The sequence below is a fragment of the Pristis pectinata genome, chromosome 1 (genome assembly GCF_009764475.1).
Source record: "Pristis pectinata isolate sPriPec2 chromosome 1, sPriPec2.1.pri, whole genome shotgun sequence".
NCBI lineage: Eukaryota > Metazoa > Chordata > Chondrichthyes > Rhinopristiformes > Pristidae > Pristis > Pristis pectinata.
The window spans coordinates 46,311,112-46,331,275 of NC_067405.1; the positions used below are offsets into that span (position 1 = coordinate 46,311,112).

The 20,164-nt window shown below is 43.6% G+C and overlaps 1 protein-coding gene across 5 annotated transcripts in view; it reads right to left on the reverse strand.

Moving 5' to 3' along the window:
- Positions 1 to 20,164, reverse strand: part of LOC127574055 (WAS/WASL-interacting protein family member 1-like) — an 86,107-nt gene that overhangs the window by 50,642 nt on the left and 15,301 nt on the right. The window contains exon 1 of one of the 5 annotated variants that reach the window (XM_052022679.1): positions 7,350 to 7,473. The exons of 2 other annotated variants lie outside the window; for them this stretch is intronic. The gene's annotated coding sequence lies outside the window, so the exon portion shown is untranslated. Of the gene's footprint in view, positions 1 to 7,349; positions 7,474 to 20,164 lie in introns of those variants that run through there. 2 more of the 5 variants (XM_052022688.1, XM_052022715.1) reach the window with 2 other exon arrangements.

Below are 20,164 nucleotides of genomic sequence, written 5' to 3' on the forward strand. Positions count from 1 at the left end.
AGGGGATAAAAACTGAGCCAATGCCACAGGTGGATGACTTACAGCAAACATGTTCCGTTCTGATATAGACAAAGAAAGCAAATTGGAAGAACTCAATATTGTGCCCAGACCGACAGTGAGGTGCAAGCTTGCGCTGGGTTTGTAACAATGCAGAAGGCCATAGACAGATAAGTCAGAATGGAAGTGGGATGGAGAATTATTGATCTGCAAACTCAGAATTGGCCCGTGGACTATATGCAGATGCTCCAAAAAAGTGATCACGCAGTCTGCATTTGGTTTCTCCAATGTTGAGGAGACCACATTGTAAAGACTGAATGGAGTACTTCAGATTGGCAGAAGTACAAGTGAATAAGCTACTCCACCTGGAAAGGTGGTGGGAAGGGAAAAGTCGAAAGAAGAGGTATTGCATCTGCTATATTTACATATGAAATTGCAATAGGATAGGGAGCAGCTTGTGAAGCAGAACAGATCAGGGAGTTGCAAAGGGAACAGTCCCTTCAAAGTGCTAAAAGGGAAGGGGAGGGATAGACAAGTCTGGTGATAGAATCTTGTTGAAACTGACATAAATGGCAAAGGATGATCCATTGAAATATAAAGGCTGCACAGGTGGAAAGGGGTGGTCCAGGGAACTCTATCCTTGGAAATTAATAAAACTTGCAATATTGGAAGATTGAAATAAAAACCAGAAAGTGTTGAAAACACTCAGCAGGTCATCTGTGGTAAGAGAAACAAAGAGTTCACATTTTCACACCAAGACCCTTTGTTAGAGATGGGAAAGAGAACTCTGTCCTTGTTCTGTCCAGGAGAGGAGCAGGAAATAGATGAGATGTTATCAATGGCTCTCCCTGCTCTGGAAGAGAGGAAGCCACCGTTCAGGGAGAAAGAAGACATTTCAGAGCCACCATAGTGGAAAGTCTCATCATCAGAGCAAATAAGACAGAGACAGGGAGAATGGAATGGAGTCCTTATGAAAGGCAGGGTGAGAGGAAGTATATTCAGCTGTGGGAGCTTGTAGGCTTGAAATGGATATTTGTGGCTACCTATTTCTTGAGATGAAGAGATCCAGAAAGGGAAGAGTCAGTGATGGATCTTGTAAGGGTGTGAGCAGAGTGAAAATTGCCATCAACAGCAATGGAACTTCTGTTCTGTGAGTGCAGGAAGCAGCATCAATGTACCAGAAAAATAGTTAAGGGAGAGGGCCTAAGTAGGTCCTAAAGTCTGTGAAATAAAGACCGTCCTATGTATCTGACAAAACTTGGGCCCATGCAAGTTCCAGTTCAACATCTTTGAGCTGAGCAAAGCGAGTAGAGATGAAGGAAAGTTGTTCAATGCAAGGAAGAGTTCGGCAAAGCAAATAGGTATATTGATGGAAGGTAATTGACTGGATCTCCATTCAAGGAAGAAGCGGAGGTTCATCAAGACCAAGCGGTCCACTCCAGCTCCCATTTTCTACGTTTCCATGTACTCAGAAGGTCAGACAGGATCTTTGGAGCATGAAAAAAGGTTAATGTTTCAGGTCAATGACATGTTGTCAGAACTGGGAAAGGTTGAGGGAAAACAAGTTTTAAGGTAAAGTGAATGACGTCAGGAACAGACAGAACACAAGGTCTGAGAAAGAATGAGGGCAAGAAAAATGAAATGACACAAGGATTGATGGGAGCTATGTGAAAGAGTGGTAACAAAAAAAAACATTGGAGCATAACAAAATGTAGGTCTGGAGGAGCTCTAAGTAGGATTAATTTACACCCATCCAAAACCCAGGGAAATTCTTCTCATCTAAATCCATTAAAGGCATAACTCAAAAACATATTGAATAACTTTTACCATCTATAGCATGGAAAAACAAGAGACTCCAGATGCTGGATCCTGGAGCAAAAGTCAAACTACTGGAGAAACTCAGCAGGTCGAGCAGCCTCTGTCGAGGGTGGGGGGGGGGGGGGGAGGAACTGTTGATGCTTCAGATCAAGTCCCTGCATCAGGACAGAGTAGAGATAGCCAGTATAAAGAGGAGAGGGGAAGGGGTAACATAGGGACCAGTAGGTGATAGGTGGACCAGTGGACCAATGAGAGGTGAAGAATGACGAGCAGTAAGAGCCGGGGGGGGGGGGGGGGGGGGGGCGCGTGTAGCAGGAGGGCCCGTTCCCTATCCCATACCCCCCTCCAGCCCCCCTCCCCGTCATGGTTACATCCACTTACTACACACACATTTCATTAACCATTTCCCCTCCCCCATCTGGTTCCTTCTGCCCTTCACCTTTTCCCAAATTGTTCCAATCCTTCCTCGCTTAACTGATTCCAGCACTGGCTGCCTTGTGCTCCCACTATCATCCTCTAGCAGCCACCTCCACCTTCTCCCTCCCCTACCATCACCTGGCTCCATCTGCCTTTCTTCCCCACCAGCGCCCCCCCCCCCTTGTCTGCTTCCATCCATCACCCACCTACCTTTGTCTCCCAACTCCATCTTTCCCTCTTCTCCTCCCCCACCTGACTCCATCTGTCCATCACCCTTTATCCGTCTACAGTCCACCAATCACCTCATGACCCATCTCACTGCTCCTCCTCTCCTTTTTATACTGGCCATCTTCCCTCTCCATTCTCAGTCCTGATGCAGGGCCTCAACCCAATACATCAACAGTTCCTCTCTCCCCCCCTGCCCCACAGATACTGCTCAACCCACTAAGTTCCTCCTGCAGTTTGTTTTTGTTTTGCACTATCTATAGCATACAGCATTAATAACCCTTTATAGATATTACCATTCTGAATAAAAAAAACATTTCGAAGATCTTTGTACCCTCTTTAGCCAAAGGCAAGATCCAGAGGACTGGAAAATGACCAAAGTTATTCCTCTGTTTAAGAAGGGCAATAGGGATAATCCAGGAAATTACAGGCTGGAGAGCCTTACATCAGTGATAGGGAAATTATTGAAGATTCTTGGGGACAGATTTACTCACTTTTGGAAAAGCATGGACTTACCAGGGACAGTCAATGTTGCTTTGTGCAGGGAAGGTCCTGTCTCAAAAAAACAAATTTATGGAGGTGATGAATATGATTGATGAGGGTAGGGCAGTGGATATTGTATACATGGACTTTCGTAAAGCATTTGACACAATCCATCATGGCAGAATAATTCAGAAGATTAAGGCATATGGGATCATGGTGAGCTGCCAAGTTGGATAAAAAAAATTGGCTTGGTCATAGAAGGCAGAGGGTAGTGGTGGAGGGCATTTCTCTGACTGGAGGTGCACGACTAGTGGTGCTCTGCAAGGATCAATGCTGGGATCTCTTGTTTGTATATGTAGGTGATCTGATTAGTAAATTTGCACACAACACAAAAATTGGTGGAACTCTTGATAGTGAGGAAGGTTGTCAAAGGATTCAGCAGCTTATAGATCAGTTGGAAATATGGGTGGAGTAAATGGAGGTAAATTTAAGGTAAATGGAGTTAAATGGACAAATGTGAGTTAGTGCATTTTGGGAGGTCAAATGCAGGAAGAAAGTATACAGTAAATGGCAGGGCCCTTTGGAGCATTGATGTACAGAGGTATCCCTGAAAGTGGCAACACAAGTGGATAGAGTGGTAAAGAAAGCATATAGCATGCTTGCCTTCATCGGTTGGAGCATTGAGTACAAAAGTTGGCAAGTCATGTTGCACTGTATAGAACTTTGGTTAGGCCACATTTGGAGTATTGTGTATGGTGCTGGTCACCACACTACAGGAAGAATGTGGAGGCTTTATAGAGGGTGCAAAAGAGGTTCACCAGGATGTTGCATAGACTGGAATATACCAGCTATAAGGAGAGGATGAACAAAACTGGATTGTTTTCTCTGGAGTGTCAGAGGTTGAGAGGCAACCAGATAGAAGTACTTAAAATTATAAGAGGCATAGATAGGATAGATAGTCAAGAGTGTTTTTCCCAGGCTGGAAATGTCAAATAATAGAGGAGATTTAAAAGGAGATCTGTGAGGCAAGTTTTTTTTATATAAGAAGAAAACACAGGGTAATGGGTGCCTGGAACGTGCTGCTAGGGGAGGTGGTAGCACATATGATAGCAACATTTAAGAGGCACCCAGAGAGACACATGAACTGGAGAGATAGAGACCATGTGCAGGCAGATGGGATTATTTAGATTGGCATCATGGTTAACAGAGACATAGTGGGCCGAAGGGCCATTCCTGTGCTTTACAGTTCTACGTTAATATTGAAAAAGTTATTTTGATTCAGCAAACCAGAAGCAAATTGTTTAGAGTTGGCTTCAAGGTACCAGCTTCAAACTTTTTTTTAAAAACTAATTCAGTATGTTTAAATGCAATAGTAAGCTTGCAATACTAAGTTAAAATGATTTCCCTTTCAGCCATTAGAACACAAAATGGAAGTATTCCAACTCACTTCAGACACTTGTGCACTCTCAAACTGCATATCCATTAACCAAGGCACTATACTTCATTTGACCAACAGAGCAGGCAGTAAAGCAAGTCATCTGCATTTATAAGTCTACAAATCTTAGTTTCTGTAAAGGACAAACGAGTACTATTACATAAATTTAAATGGAGATAATAATTTCAAAATGGGCAAAATAATTTTCTTTAAAAGGTTAGAATTTCTGATCATTAGCAATGCCTCCTCAGGCTTCACAAGAAAAAAATAATTTCCTGTTTAACTTGAGAAATTTAGCATGCATATCTTTCGATGCAGTTGCTAAATCAGCTAGACTTAAGTGTTATTTTCTAACACTGAGTTTGAAGCTTATGTTGGCAGTTTGCTCAAATCAACACATTCTAATTCTCGGTTTCTGCTTCAATATTCGTCTTCACTTAATTCTGTTCCAGGGGTGGGGGTGGGGGGCGCGGGGAGGTGGTGGTAAAATTCGCTGAGTAGACTCTGGCCAAACGTGAAGGGTTGCACTTTGGGAGATCAAATGTAAAGAGACAGTGCACTGTTAATGGCAAGACCCTTAACAGTGTTGATGTGTAGAGCGATCTAGGGGTCCATGGCTCTCTGAAAGTGGCTACATAGGTTGATAGGGTGGTAAAGGTGGCATATGGCATGCTTGCCTTTATTAGTCGAGGAAATGAGTTCAAGAGTCCGGAGGTTATATTGCAGCTTTATAAAACTCCAGTTAGGCTTCATCTGGAGTATTGCATTCAGTTTTGGTCACCCCATTATAGGAAGGATGTTGAGGCTTTGGAGAGGATGCAGAAGAGGTTTACCAGGATGCTGCCTAGATTAGAGGGAATGTGGTAAAAGGAGAGGTTGGACAAATTTGGGTTGTTTTCTATGAAGCGACAGAGGCTGAGGGGAGATCTGATAGAGGTTTATAAAATTATGAGGGGCATAGTGTAGGGCAGGCACGGTAGTGTAGCGGTTAGCATAACGCTATTACAGCGCCAGTGACCCGGGTTCAAATCCGGCCACTGTCAGTAAGGAGTTTGTACGTTCTCCCCATGTCTGAGTGGGTTTCCTTCGGGTGCTCCGGTTTCCTCCCACATTTCAAAGATGTACAGGTTAGGAAGTTGTGGGCATGCTATGTTGGCGCCGGAAGCGTGGCGACACTTGTGGGCTGCCCCCAGAACACTACACAAAAAGATGTATTTCACTGTGTGTTTCGATGTACATGTGACTAATAAAGATATCTTATCTTATAGAGTAGACAGCCAGTATATTTTTCCCAGGGTGGAAACGTCTAATACCAGAGGGCATGCATTTAAGGTGAGAGAGGTTAAGTTCAAAGGACATGTGTGAGGCAAGTTTTTTTTTACCACACACACACACACACACACACACACACACACACACACACACACAGAGTGGTGGGTGCCTGGAATGCACTGCCTGAGGTGGTGGTGGGAGGCAAATATGATAGAGACATTCATGAGGCTCTTAGATAGGTACATGAATGTGCAGGAAGTGGAAAAATATGGACATTGTGTAGGCACAAGGGATTAGTTCAGTTGGACATTTGATTACTAATTTAGTTAGTTCGGCACAACTTTGTGGGCCGAAGGGCCTGTCCTGGGCTGTACTGTTCTATGTTCTATGTAGAACACGCTAGGAGCACAAAACTGGATACAGCCATTATGCTAACATGCAAAATTTTTTATCTAAATTTTAAATAAAAGAAATCTAGATTCTACAGATCTTGCCTCACCTCACCAGTAATGAATACTCAGAAAGGGCTTTTGTCCCCACCATTAAAAATTATATTTTCAATTTAGGTAAGAAGAGCTCACTAGGGCAGTTTTATTTTTAGTTTCCAGTCTCTCCATTAAAATTTGCTGAGGTGGTTATGACCATCTCGGTACGCAATGCTGATATTTCATAGGCTAAATGAAGTATGCAACTATTACTCCATATCATGATAAAATTTAGTTGAAATCATAGTTTACACTTCCTCCGTATTATCTTCAAATTCCCCCAGAGTATAAAATCAAGTTAATATGGAGTCAGTTGCTCACAAAAATTTAAGACGCTTGGCACTAATTAATGTGACATTTCAAAAAGTTTAGGATTTTCAATATACGCTTAGTAAATGACCCATATTAGAAGAAAGAGATTTTCTACTTTTCAAAATAAATATGGCTACATTTTAAAATACATGCAAATAGTTACTTTAGAAAATATAGATACAAATCTATATTCAAAAGGGTTTAACAGAGCATACTCCTGTGAAAAGAATTTATTAAAAGTATTATACTTCCTTGATCAAATCTGTACTCCTAACAATCAGTCTTGTTCAAAAATACTGTTGGTATGATATTGATGTTATTGATCTAAATGTTGTGTTCTGAAAATGAAATTCTTACAGGAAACTTACTTCCCATGATGATGATTCATTACTCAAAGCACTGTATTTGTGCTGAACATTGAATGAAAAAAAACAATCTTATAAGCATTGTACAGGATTGTTGTATGTGTAGTAAAAATACATATTTTTACAGCATCCTTTTGAACAATGTCACAATTATACTTTCTCTTCTTTATTGAACCACGTCAAGTTTTATTCAGAATTTTATATAAAGCAATGCACAACTGAATTTCAAGGTCATAAATGAATTGCCTAATAAAATGCTTTCACATTTTGCTCCATGCTTGTTTTGCAATTTGGTTAAAAATAGCTTCTTAAGTCCAACATATTTCAAGTTTGACTGCTATACACTCCAATTTTCTGTCCTGCAGTCATGTTTCAGTTCCGCTAAATCACTTGTGGTTTCAAGTAGAGGGCTCCGTATAAAGCTCCATCTGTTGCAGACCCTTTGAATGTTAGACCAGCTACAAATCTAAATTCACTTAAGTATTTGGAAAGCCAAAGACACATTTTTCACTGTTGTGTGGTTAAATTAATTTTGCTTACCTTCAAAATGTTTGTCTGTTTCGAAGCTTCAAATTTGTATAGTTCCCTGAACTTCTTTTTGCTTGCTTCCTGTTAGCTGCATGTTGAACGTCAGACTTCCTCACCGCACCTCATTTGAGATCACTGCTCCCACTGAAGTGGTTAAGCTCAGTGGAACAATGCTATTGGCTTGTTTCCACTTTCAAAATCACACTAGTAACAGTAAATATAATGCTGACCTAAAATTAATAGTCTTCTGTGCACTTGTCATAGCTTTCTGTCTGAAATATTTTGACAATTCTATAATATAGCTCTTAACATACAACTAAAAAGATTTATATTTGCATATCATTTTCCCTGACATTTCACAAAGTAATACAGAGGTAGTAGCATTTCTGTAGAACAGGTCATTTTATTCAGTATAAGTTATTTAGTATGTCTAATAATGATGCCTTAATACATCCTAACTCCTCAAACCTCCCGAAGGTCGAATAGCCATCTCACCAGCATTTCTCCAACCCAGCTACTGGGAATTCTAGGTCCATAACTTAAAAGTAGAAATAGCAGCACTTGCAACACAAGTATTTGTAATTCAGTAACAAATGATGGTTGATTTTTATTTCTATCAACACACAAAACACCTTCAATAGGAGTAGCTTTACAGTTCAGATGCATTTTTTGCTGAGTAAGATCCAATTTTTGTTTTACATTTTTGTAAGATGCTTCAGAACTTCAAAAATAAATTCAAGTTTCTTGTATTTTCTGAGTTCCTTGATCCAGAAAGGAAGCAGACAACATCCTTTTGACAGCTTGATGCACAGCTGAAAGCTGCTCAATTTCCTCTTAAGTTTTTTTTAAAGTTCTGTCATCTGCAAAGTTCATATATCTGGGTAAATTAATGCATATTTGTGCTGCTGCTAATCAAAAATAGTATCAATATATTCAAGCAAACAATTACACATGAAAACACATAATAGCAATTAAGTATATCATTCTATTACAAACATGTGGACAAGCTATCCATCAGAATATTCCAGCCTGTCTAATATATCGGCAGGAAAATGTCAAAGAATGTGAACTACTTTCTCACAGGCTCCCTGACTTCTATTGCTTGTCTATTTACATTTCCCACCTCTGTCAATTGTTCCAGACCTCAAGTCTTCAATTCTTTTTAACCAGCGAGTATTAATACAGAGTAAAGAGAGAAAGGACTTCTCAATCACCTTTTAGTTAATTATTCTCTTGTACAAAACTTGGTTCTATAATATCCTCCACAGTGCCATTGATTGGTCAAGATACTAGTACTAATGAAACAACCAATGCTCACAGACACCTGCAGTTGCTTCCCTTGCCTACATTCACCTAATGTATGCAGAAATTACTTCTTCCTTCTCAGGCAATCCCTCAGGACTGAGGATAACATGTTTCCATTCCAGTTTAGTGGGTTCTGAGGTGACAAATCAGGCCAACATAAGAAATGCAGACTCTTCCACATACAGAGCAGCAGGTGGCTGACTGGACAGGCAGGTGCATGGTTTGTGAGGTGGTCCTCTCCTTCTGCTACAAACACAGGGCTTCTGTATGATTCCAGTGCATGGATTCAAGGTTCTCAATGCCACCCAGAACGTTCCTTCTCCATTTTGAGGCAGTCATGGGGCAAAGATTCTCAGGAGTCAGCTGCAATGTTGCATTTTTGTCCCCTAGGAAGCTTTGAGCATAACTTTGAATCTTTTCCTCTTGGTAATCCCTTCCCACAAGTCCTTAGGATGTGGGAAGAAACTGGAGTATCCAAGGCAAACTCATGTGGTCACAGAGAGAACATGCAAACTCCACACAGACAGCACCAGAGTTTATGATTGAACCTGGGTTACCAGAGCTGTGAGACTGCTCTACTAACTGTGCCACCCCTGTATTAGCGATACTGCCATCCCCAGAATCATCGAGTGAACTTTACATGCATTTTCCCCTGTGACATACATCTCCTCTTATTCATTTTCGGGATCTGGACTTTGATGATATTTATTGCCCATCCCTAAGGTAGGTAGTGGTGAACTGTCATTTGGAATCACCGCAGTCCTTCTGGAAAACAATAGATTTCCAAGTCAAGATCACGTTCAACATAGTGGAGAGCCTGGTGATCCTTGCATCAATGTCCTTGTCCTCCTTGGTAGTTGAAGCCTCAGGTATGGGAAGTGCTGTCAGAGTAGCCTAGCAGAGTAACTGCAGGGCATTTCGTAGATGGTACCTATAACAGCCAATGTATGCTAGTGTTGCAAGGAATACATTTTTACAGTAGTTAATTTTCCACCAGCTCTCAGATGTGGTGGGACAGGAGAACTTTGTTCTGACTGTGACTGACAGGTTGCTTAACTGTCTACTGCATGCATGTATCTACAGTGCATTGCAGTTTCACGAGGCTGGCACTTCCATTGTCAGGTATGCCTGGTGCTGGCCCGGCCCATCCTTCTGCACTCCTCAGTGAACCAGGGTTGATCCCCCGGCTGGAATGAGAACATGAAGGAGCATGGGTTATTTGAAAATCCAAACATGTAACATTCACTGATTCTCCCTTACCTATTCTACTAGATACATCCTTAAAGAAATACAGTAGATTATACAGTTCTCCCTTCATAAATCCAAGCTGACTCTGTGGTGTATTGAGCAGTCCTGAGGCTTATGATGCAAACATTGGGATATACTATTATTCTGTCATTACATTCTTTTATATTCTAGCATTTTCCCTACTGCAAACTTTAGGCTAATAGGTCAGTAGTTCCCTGCTTTCTCTATCACTTCTTTCTTAAATAGGATACTCTACCCAACCTACTACTGGCCACAGACTAAAATAATGGCAACTTCAATGATGGCAAGCACGATGTCTTCTACAGTGTCAAGGTAATCCAGCTATGCCTGTCCTTGCACTAGTGAGGTGTTGCCTGTCTGCAACTATGTGACTACTTGCTTTGCGGGAGGTGGAAGCGTGTTAAATCGGCAACGCTCATGTAATTGAACAATGTGCCTTCCATGGTTTAGCTTGTGGCGGCCCACACACGCGGGACTCGAACTGCCATCGGGAGCCGCGGGCAGACACGTGGTAGCGCGTTTGGAACTACCCGCTCGGGGCGGACCCTCCAGGGACAGTCGGACGTCACGTCCACCCTGCGGGTCGCAGGGGCCCATGGGATGGGAGATTTTAAGCACGTGGTTTTGAATGAGTAAAGGGTTTTTTTTTTGAGTTCAGCATTCTCTGCCTCCATGCGTTCCTTTAGTAGCACGTTGCGTGCAGCTACATTGGTGACCCCAGCATTCCAGGTGGCATCTGGACATCTTGAGCCGGTGACTCAGTGACCAGCCATGAGTTCGAGCAACTCATATAGCGTGGTCTCTCTGAAGCTCCCGACTTTCTGGGCCACTCAGCCCCACATTTGGTTCGAGCAGGCTGAGGCCCAGTTCAATATCAGAGACATTACAGCCGACGCCACGCGGTACTACTATGTGGTCAGCACGCTCAACCAGGACACAGCAGGCCAGATCATCGACTTCCTACGCCAGCTACCAACGGAGGACAGGTACACTAAGCTTAATGCACTCCTGAACCGTACCTTAGGACCGTCCCTCCGCGAACGGGCCATGCGGCTCCTACACATGGACGATCTGGGCGACCACACGCCATCCGAGCTCATGAATGATATGCTGGCGCTTATGGACGGCCATAAGCTGTGCCTTTTATTTGAACAGTTGTTCCTTGAGCAAATGCTAGAGGACATTCGCCTCCTTCTTGCGAGTGAGGATTTCAATGACCCACGCAGGGTCGTGGCTAAAGCAGACGTCCTTTAGCAGAGTAAGCAACGTGCAGCAGCCTCTATTGGCCTAGCCACGAGTGCGCGCCCCAAAGCCCAGGCCCCGCAACCGAAGCCGTCAAGACCCACAGGGGATAAAGACGAAAGGTCGGAACGATGGTGTTTCTATCACCAAAGATGGGGTTCAGGTGCGCCCCGCTGCCGTCCACCATCTGCTTTTCTGGGAAACGCTGGGGCCAACCGTCGTTAATGGCTATGACGGCTGGCCACTGAGACAGCCTCCTGTACCTCTGGGACCGACACTCTGGGTGGCGCTTCCTGGTAGACACTAGGGCCAAAGTCAGCATACTTCCCCCCTCAAACATGGACACTCGTAACGCGGTCCCAGGCCCCGAACTCACTGCTGCAAATGGCACCAGTATTCGGACGTACGGCCCGCAAACTATCTCACTGCGTTTCGGGTCCAGCCATTTCACTTGGACTTTCACGTTGGCAGCGGTGTCACAGCCACTACTAGGGGCAGATTTCCTATGAGCCAACTGCCTCCTGGTCGACCTAAAAGGCCGGTGTTTGGTCCATGCCGAGACATTCCAGACTTTCCAGTTCAGAGAAGCCAAGCTACCAGCCCTCCACCTGGATTCTGTGACCCTCTCGGGTAACGAATCTGCCAGGGTGTTGGCGGAAGCACAATGGTTGGACACCGAGATCCCGGCTTACCGCACCGCCATTTCAGGGCTCCAGTTGGAGGACGTCCCCATCGGCCCGGCAGCAGATCGACGTGTCTACCGGCAAACCCCGACCCGTGGTACCAGCAGCATGGAGGCGCCGGGTGTTCGACACGCTGCACATCCTGGCCCACCCGGGCATCCATCAAGCTGGTAGTGGACAGATTTGTCTAGCATGGTTTGTGCAAACAGGTTGGACACTGGGCCAGGACCTGCGTACACTGCCAGATCGCCAAAGTCCAGCGGCACGTGAAGGCTCCCCTCCAGCAGTTCCAGCTGACGCACAGGAGGTTCCAACACATCCACGTGGACATCCTCGGCCCCCTGCCAGTCTCCCGAGGCGCCAGGTATATCTTTATCATGGTAGACAGGTTCACCAGATGGCCGGAAGCCGTACCACTCGCAGACACGTCCACTGAGACCTGTGCCAGGACGCTCATTGCAAACTGGATCACCAGGTTTGGTCTCCCAACGGACATCACCTCCGACAGAGGGGCGCAGTTCACGTCTGGTTTGTGGAAAGCACTGGTGCAGCTCCTGGGCACCCAGCTGCATCACACCACAGCGTACCATTCCCAGTCCAACGGTTCGGTAGAGCGATTCCACCGGCATCTCACGTCGGCCTTGATGGCGCGCCTCAGGGACCCCAACTGGACAGATGAGCTTCCCTGGGTCCTACTGGGCATCCACACAGTCCCCAAGGAGGACCTGGGCACCTCCTCGGCGGAATTGGTCTACGGCAGCCCCCCCCCCCCGACGGTCCCGGGCAAGTTCGTACCAGAGGCCCGAGGTTCAGAAGAAACTCCAGCAGCAGTGCTAACGAGGCTGCAAGACAAGGTAGGGACCCCGGCACCGACCTCCAGGCATGGTACCACACCATCCTTCACCCCTAAAGACCTGAGTCTGAGAGTATGTTTTTATTCGCAGGGGCATGCACAGGTCACCTCTACAGTGGCTGTACGAGGGCCCCTTCAAGGTGATCCAGCACAACGGATCCAAGCGTGTCATGGAGGTGGGTGGCTGGGAAGAGACTTTTACAGTGGACCGCCTCAAACCGACGCACTTGGACATTGAGCAACCAGTGAGGGTACCTGCACCGTGCCAGTGAGGCAGGCCACCCATGCAAGCCACACAGACTGGGGGCTCCACTCCCCCCATGGACATTTCTGGGGGGGGGGGGGGGGGGGGGGGTGGCGGCCCGCACATGTGGGACTCGAACCGCCATCAGGAGCTGCGGGCAGACACGCAGTAGCACGTTTGGAACTACCCACTCAGGGCAGACCCTCCGGGAACAATCAGACATCACGTCCGCCCCGCGGGTCGCAGGGGCCCATGGGATGGGAGATTTTAAGTGCACGATTTTGAATGAGTAAAGGGTTTTTTTTTCTTTTGAGTTCAGCACTCTCTGCCTCCGTGTGTTCCTTTAGTAGCATGTTGCAGGTGGCTACAAGCTCATAATGTTTGTGAGCTGCAAGATATGAATGTTGAATGTGCTAAATGTGTGATGGTGGATTAGAACTTAAAGTTAGGTAAGCATTTTGGCTGATGGTAATTGTTGATAGGTGAGGAAGGAAGATGTGGTACATTGAGCAGTACTTAGTGCTTTGGTGTAATTGATGGGATATGCTATTTTAAGATACACTTAAGACCTGGACTTCTGTAAAGCCATTAAGTATTGCAGGACAACATCCAGTTTCTCCAAACGTGACTCCCGGAATTGACATTCAATCCAGTCATCTTTCACTGCCTCTCAGGAACAGGTCTTGAGGGTTTACCACAGCAAAAGGACACGTCCAACATCAATGCCTCAAAAAGGAATCTTCTCTTTCCCCATGTTGTACCATTATGGAACATCTTCCAGGTCAACTTCAGTTGCAGAACACCTACGGTAACACAATGCACTTCACCTTTAGGAAGTGTAAGCTGGTGTTAAGTACCAACTACTCACAAAATCGGGCTCCATGCAGTGTAGATGTATCTGATGTGAGCCACTCAAAAAAATTGCTTTCACTGCATAGATGATAAACCAATGATTATTGCTGGCTGCAGTTTATGTTGTCATAACCCAGAGAAAGGCAACCTACATTAGATGTGCTGCCTACACTGGAAGCAAAAGCACAGACTAATTACACCTTGGAATTTTTGGGAGCTATCCAACCTAGCCCCTATTGTGTCTCACTTACAGATCGTCTCTCCTGCTAGTATCACTTTTGCCATTTTAAACAACTCCTGTCCTCCAAAGTCACTGTATTTCTTTTTGATGTGTACTTTTATGTTTCCTTTCCCCTGGTTTGGTTTCTTTTTGAATGCTGTTCATCTGTAATATTCACCAACCCTAAAGAGTTCTATAGACTTGGAATATGACTGATATTTTATTTTATTTACATATGTTGGTTGACAGAGTACTCCCAGATTAAAGTAAAACTTTAGTGTTGGTAGAAAGTCTAACATGAACTCGTAAGTAATCTTCCACTTTTGCTGGGTGATATCATTTTCCAGTGAATTTTTTTAAAATATCATATCCATTTAACCAAAAGACATTTTAGTTTCCTTGGCCACGTATATCTATTTAAGTGACAGGTCTTAAAGAAAGATTGAGATCTATTTACCAAGTATTTTCTAAATTTTTCCCTTTATATCCAAACTTCCATTGATAACCATGCAACAACTTAAACTATTAAATGAAGTTTAAAGCTCAAACTTGCTCAGGAACTTTTAATGTTATGAATGACTTCTATCTGCATCTCATACTGGATTATAGTTTCTCAGCGACAAGAACAAGCAATTTATTCAAACTGCTGGTCAACAACAAAAAAAGGGCACATCAGCAGTTCACATCTTTAATTGTATCAATACATTTCTTCCCCAGGTTACGAACACCTGTCTTATGTATGCCCCATACATACAAACGAACATTTGGGAGACTGGTGGGATGGATTTGTCAGCTGCAGCAGGGCTGCAGGCATCTTCCGCCACCTGGGAACTCTATTTGTGGCCACATTTCCAACTTGTGAACTGTCCAGGTTACAAACAGTTCACAGGAATGGAACCTGCCACAACCCAGGGAGGACCTGTAGATTCAAACAGAACAACATGCTCAATCCCACAGTCCACTACTCAGAATTCAGATACAAGGATGCTCCTCCAGCTAAGTCCACTGTTCAAAAGGATCTTACCATAAACGACTGTGCTGTCAGTAGGCCAAAGACTTGGACTCTCTCTCCACCCCACAACAACCAACCACCACCCCCCCCCCCCCCCCCCAAACAGCACTTCACCACTAGTCTTTCAAGATGCTCCTTAAAATCTGTTACCAAGTCTTAATATTCATTTATGTGGTTCCACATTAAACTTTATCTGTTAAGGTTGTAAATTTGAGGCATTTTACTACATTAAGGCCATCATCTAAATGGATGTTACGGTTGATAAAATGAGAACTGGGAATGACAGTAATTCAGGAGTTAGAGGAATATTGGATAAGCTAGGATGGGACAAAGAAATGTACACAACAACTGTGACCTCAGAAATAGAGAAGAAACGACAACTGGCAAAGTTTCAATTTGACTCGTGGTTCTAAGTTGTTCCTACTTAAGGTCATGAGCAGGGACAGATTTCTTATAGCTAGCGTTTATGTTCCAAAGTACCCTCTTTCTACTCCTCACCTAACCCTCACAGCATATCCATTTATTCCTTTCTCTCTCATGTGTTCACCTCACTTTCTTTTAAATACATCTTATGTCAGTCTCGATTAAATCTTGTGATGGGGAATTCACATATTAAACACTAAGTAGTTTATTCTGAATTCCGTGACAGATTACGACTCTCTTGTATTTAAAGCTCTTAGTTCTGGGAATTAATGTTTTTGTATTCCTATTTTTAAAACCACATTTAGAATTCTGCAATATCAACAACCCAGAAGTACAAGGGGAATGAACACATGGTCTACAAGTTCTGCTCCATTTCACAAGATTTATAATTTGAGATTATAAATTGTCATTCCTTCATTGTCTTTGGATCCAGATGCTGGAAGTCCTTACTCAACAACCTTCACTACAAAGAACACAGTGGTTCACAAAGGTGGTTCACCAATTAATGAAGGGCAATTAGGAACAGTGAAAAAAGAATGCCGGACTTGCCAGCAATATCCACATCCCATACAAATAAAATGTTAAAGACCACAGTTCCCTTAGCTGCTATAATGGTTTTGTTCCTTGATGTATTCATATGCTGCTGTGCAATTTAGCCTAACTCTAATCACTTCCAAAGTGGATTATTTCAATAAATTCATAGTCACCTAACCATTTTCTGTAAACTTCAGTTTGTTCTCAGGCTCTGCTGTGAAGGACCAGCCAAATGTCATGACAGAAGACTCCCTAAGAAAGCACCTCCATCACTATATTACAAGTTTCAAGTACGATATCCTCAAGATATCAGACCACTAACTGAACTTGTGGAATACATGAATGAATCATAGGGCCACAATTATATCCTCACACAGGATAATAAGGACATTAAAGCTGAAATACTCACCATCCTGGAAGACTCACACAGGACATTTGGCATAAACATACAAATTCTCCTATGGATTTGGATCAACTCCCATATTTGTACAGAGTCAGTTTGGGATAATGAAAAATGTCCTTTATAATACCTGCGCCAGGAGATAGTATGGGACAGTAAGGGAACACCAGATGGCTAACATAGATAGGGATACACTTTAGTAGTGCTTAGGGACTGGGGGAAGAGTTCAGCAAGGACTATGCAATCAGACCCAAGTGAGGTGTTCGAAGTTGGGAGACAGCACCTTTAAGCTGGTGCCCAGAGCTCGACCTTCCTGGGACAGGTTTCTGTCCAGGGGACAGACAGGAGGGTATGTTAGAGAGTAGTCAGACATAACCAGAGGGTAATAAAAAGAGAAAATACTTGAATCGATCAACAGGTCAGGCAGCTTCTGGAAAGATAAACATATTAACATTTCAGGTCAAAGACCCCTCATCCTGAAACATTAACTATCTCTTTCTAAAAATGCTGCCCAACTTGCTCTTTCCAGCATTTTCTGTTTTTATTTCAGATTTCAACCATCTACAGGTTTTAGGTTTTCATATCTAGTTCATATTGGAACCATTGATACAAACAAGAACCAGCCTTTAAACCATCTCCATTGAATTATTGATCTACACAAGCAGTCAATGGATTTGAAATAAAGTGCAGCTCTGTAAACAAAGACAGCTCACTCTTAGAACAGCAGCTGTGATTTTCTACAGCAGGCAGCACTCGACAGTTCAAGTGCAACTAACAAGCCTTCACCACATTCTCTCATCCAGCACCACCAGTCTCTCAGTCTCCACTTTCGGGTCACTCTTGGTTCTCTTTCTCTGCAATTTAAAGCGTGCCCAGTTTCTAATTTTCCCAGTTCTGATGAAAGGTAATCAACCATAAGTGTTAATTATTTCTCTTCTCAGATGCTGCTTGCCCTGCTGAGCGTTTCCTACATTCTTTTTTGAGATTTCAGATTTCCAGCATCTACCTTTTTGTTTGCCTTTCAATACTTGGGTAGAAAGTAATCTGTTGAATTCAATGTACTTGCAGAAAATTTTACACACAGATCTCCAATCAAATCTGTTGCACTCCTTCTGTCAAAGGAAACTGCTCATGCAAATTTCAAAGGCAGATCAGATCAGGTCTCCAAGACAGAAAATACTATTGGATTGGACAGGGCAGATTTGTTATGACAATCTTTATTTTGTACAGAAATCTACAACTATCTACCTTCCAGAAAAGACCATAAGATGTAGGAGCAGAATTACGCCATTTGGTCCATCGAGTCTGCTCTGCCATTCGACCACGGCTGATTTATTTTTCCCTCTCAACCCCATTTTCCTGTCTTCTCCTCATTACCTTTGGTGCCCTTACTCATCAAGAACCTACCAACCTCTGCTTTAAATATACCCAATGACTTGTCCTCCACAGCTATCTGTGGCAATGAATTCCACAGATTCACCACCCACTGGCTAAAGAAATTCCTGTTCTAAAGGAACGTCCTTCCATTCTGAAGCTGTCCCCTCTGGTCCGAGACTCTCCCACAACTGGAAACATCCTCTCCACGTCCACTCTATCCAGGCCTTTCAATAGTCAGTAGGTTTCAATGTAATCCCCCCCCACCTCATCCTTCTAAACTCCAGTGAGTACAGGCCCAGAGCCATCAAACGCTCTTCATACATTAACCCTTTCATTCCCAGGATCATTCTCGTACACCTCCTCTGGACCCTCTCCAACGCCAGCACATCCTTCCTTAACTGCTCACAATATACCAAATGTGGTCTGACCATCACTTTATACAGCCTCAGCATTACATCCTTGCTTTCATATTCTGGTCCTCTTGAAATAAATGCTAACATTGCACTTGCCTTCCTTACTATTGACTCAACCTGCAATTTAACATTTATGGAATCCTGCACTAAGACTCCCAAGTCCCTTTGCACCTCCGATTTCTGAATTCGTTCCCCATTAAGAAAATAGTTTACACCTTAATTCCTTCTACCAAAGTGCATAACCATGCACTTCCCGACGCTGTATTCCATCTGCCACTTCTTTGCCCATTCTCCCAACCCGTCCAAGTCCTTCTGCAGACCCCCTGCTTCCTCAACACTATCTGCCCCTCCACCTATCTTTGGATCATCCGCAAATTTGGTCACAAAGCCATGAATTCCATCATCCAGATCATTAACATATAACGTGAAAAATAGCAGACCTAACACAGACCCCTGCAGACCACTAGTCACTGGCAGCCAACCAGAGAAGGCCCCTTTTATTTCCACTCTTCATCTCCTGCCAGTCAGCCAATCTTTCTGACCTTTCTTACCTTCCCTGTAATACCACGGACTCCTATCTTTTTTAGCAGCCTCATGTGCAGCACCTTGTCAAAGGCCTTCTGAAAATCCAAATAAACAATATTCACAGACTCTCCTTTGTCTATCCTGCCTGTTACTTCCTCAAAGAATTCCTACTGATTTGTCAGGCAAGATTTCCCCTTAAGGAAACCATGCTGACTTTGGTCTATTTTATCATGTGCTTCCAGATACCCCGAAACCTCATGCTTAATCATGGACTCTAACATCTTACCAACCACTGAAGTCAGGTTAACTGGCCTATAATTTCCTTTCTTTGGCCTCCCTCTCTTCTTAGAGAATGCAGTGACATTTGCAATTTTCCATTCTTCCAGAAATATTCCTGACTCTAGTGGTTCTTGAAAAATCACTACTAGTGCCTCCACTATCTCTTCAGCTAACTCTTTCAGAACCCTGAAGTGTAGTCCATCTGGTCCAGGTGACTTATCCATCTTCATACCTTTCAGCTTTCCAAGCACCTTCTCCTTAGTAATAGCAACTACATTCACTTCTGTCCCAACACTTTTTAATTTCTGGCATGTTGCTGCTGTCTTCAACAGTGAAGACTCAGGAGACTGACGCAAAATACTTATTCAGTTCTTCCGCCATTTCTTTGTTCCTCATTACTACCTCTACAGTGTCAGTTTCCAGTGGTCCGGTCCACTTTTGCCTCTCTTTTACTCTTTATATATCTAAAAAATCTTTTGGTAACCTCTTTTATATTATTAGCTTCATTTTTCATCTTTTCTCCCCTTATTGCTTTTTAGTTGCCTTCTGTTGGTTTTTAAAAGCTTCCCAATCCTCTTGCTTCCCACTAATTTTTGCAATATTGTATGCCTTCTCTTTTGCTTTTATGCTGTCTTTGACTTCCCTTTATCAGCCATGATTGCCTCATCCTCCCCTGAGAAAGTTTCTTCTTTGAGATGAACTGACCCTGCATCTTCGGAATTACTCGCAGAACCTCCTGCCATTGCTTCTCTACCATCATTTCTGCTGGGGTCCCCTTCCAATCAACTTTGGCCAGCTCCTCTCTCATGCCTCTGTAGTTACCTCTACTCAACTGTAATACCGATACATCCGATTTTAGCTTTTTCCTCTCAAATTGCAGGGTGAATTCTATCATATTATAATCACTGCCTCCTAAGGGTTCCTTTACCTTAAGCTCCCTAATCAAATCTGGTTCATTGCACAACACCAAATCCAGAATTGCCTTTTCCCTAGTGGGCTCAATCACAAGCTGCTCCAAAAATCCATCTCGTAGGCATTCTGCAGATTCCTTCTCTTAGGATCCAGTACCAACCTGATTTTCCCAATCTACCTGCATATTGAAATCCCCCATGACCATCGAAACATTGCCCTTTCTATTTCCTGTTGTAATTTGCACCCCACATCCTGGCCGCTATTCAGAGGCCTGTATACAACTC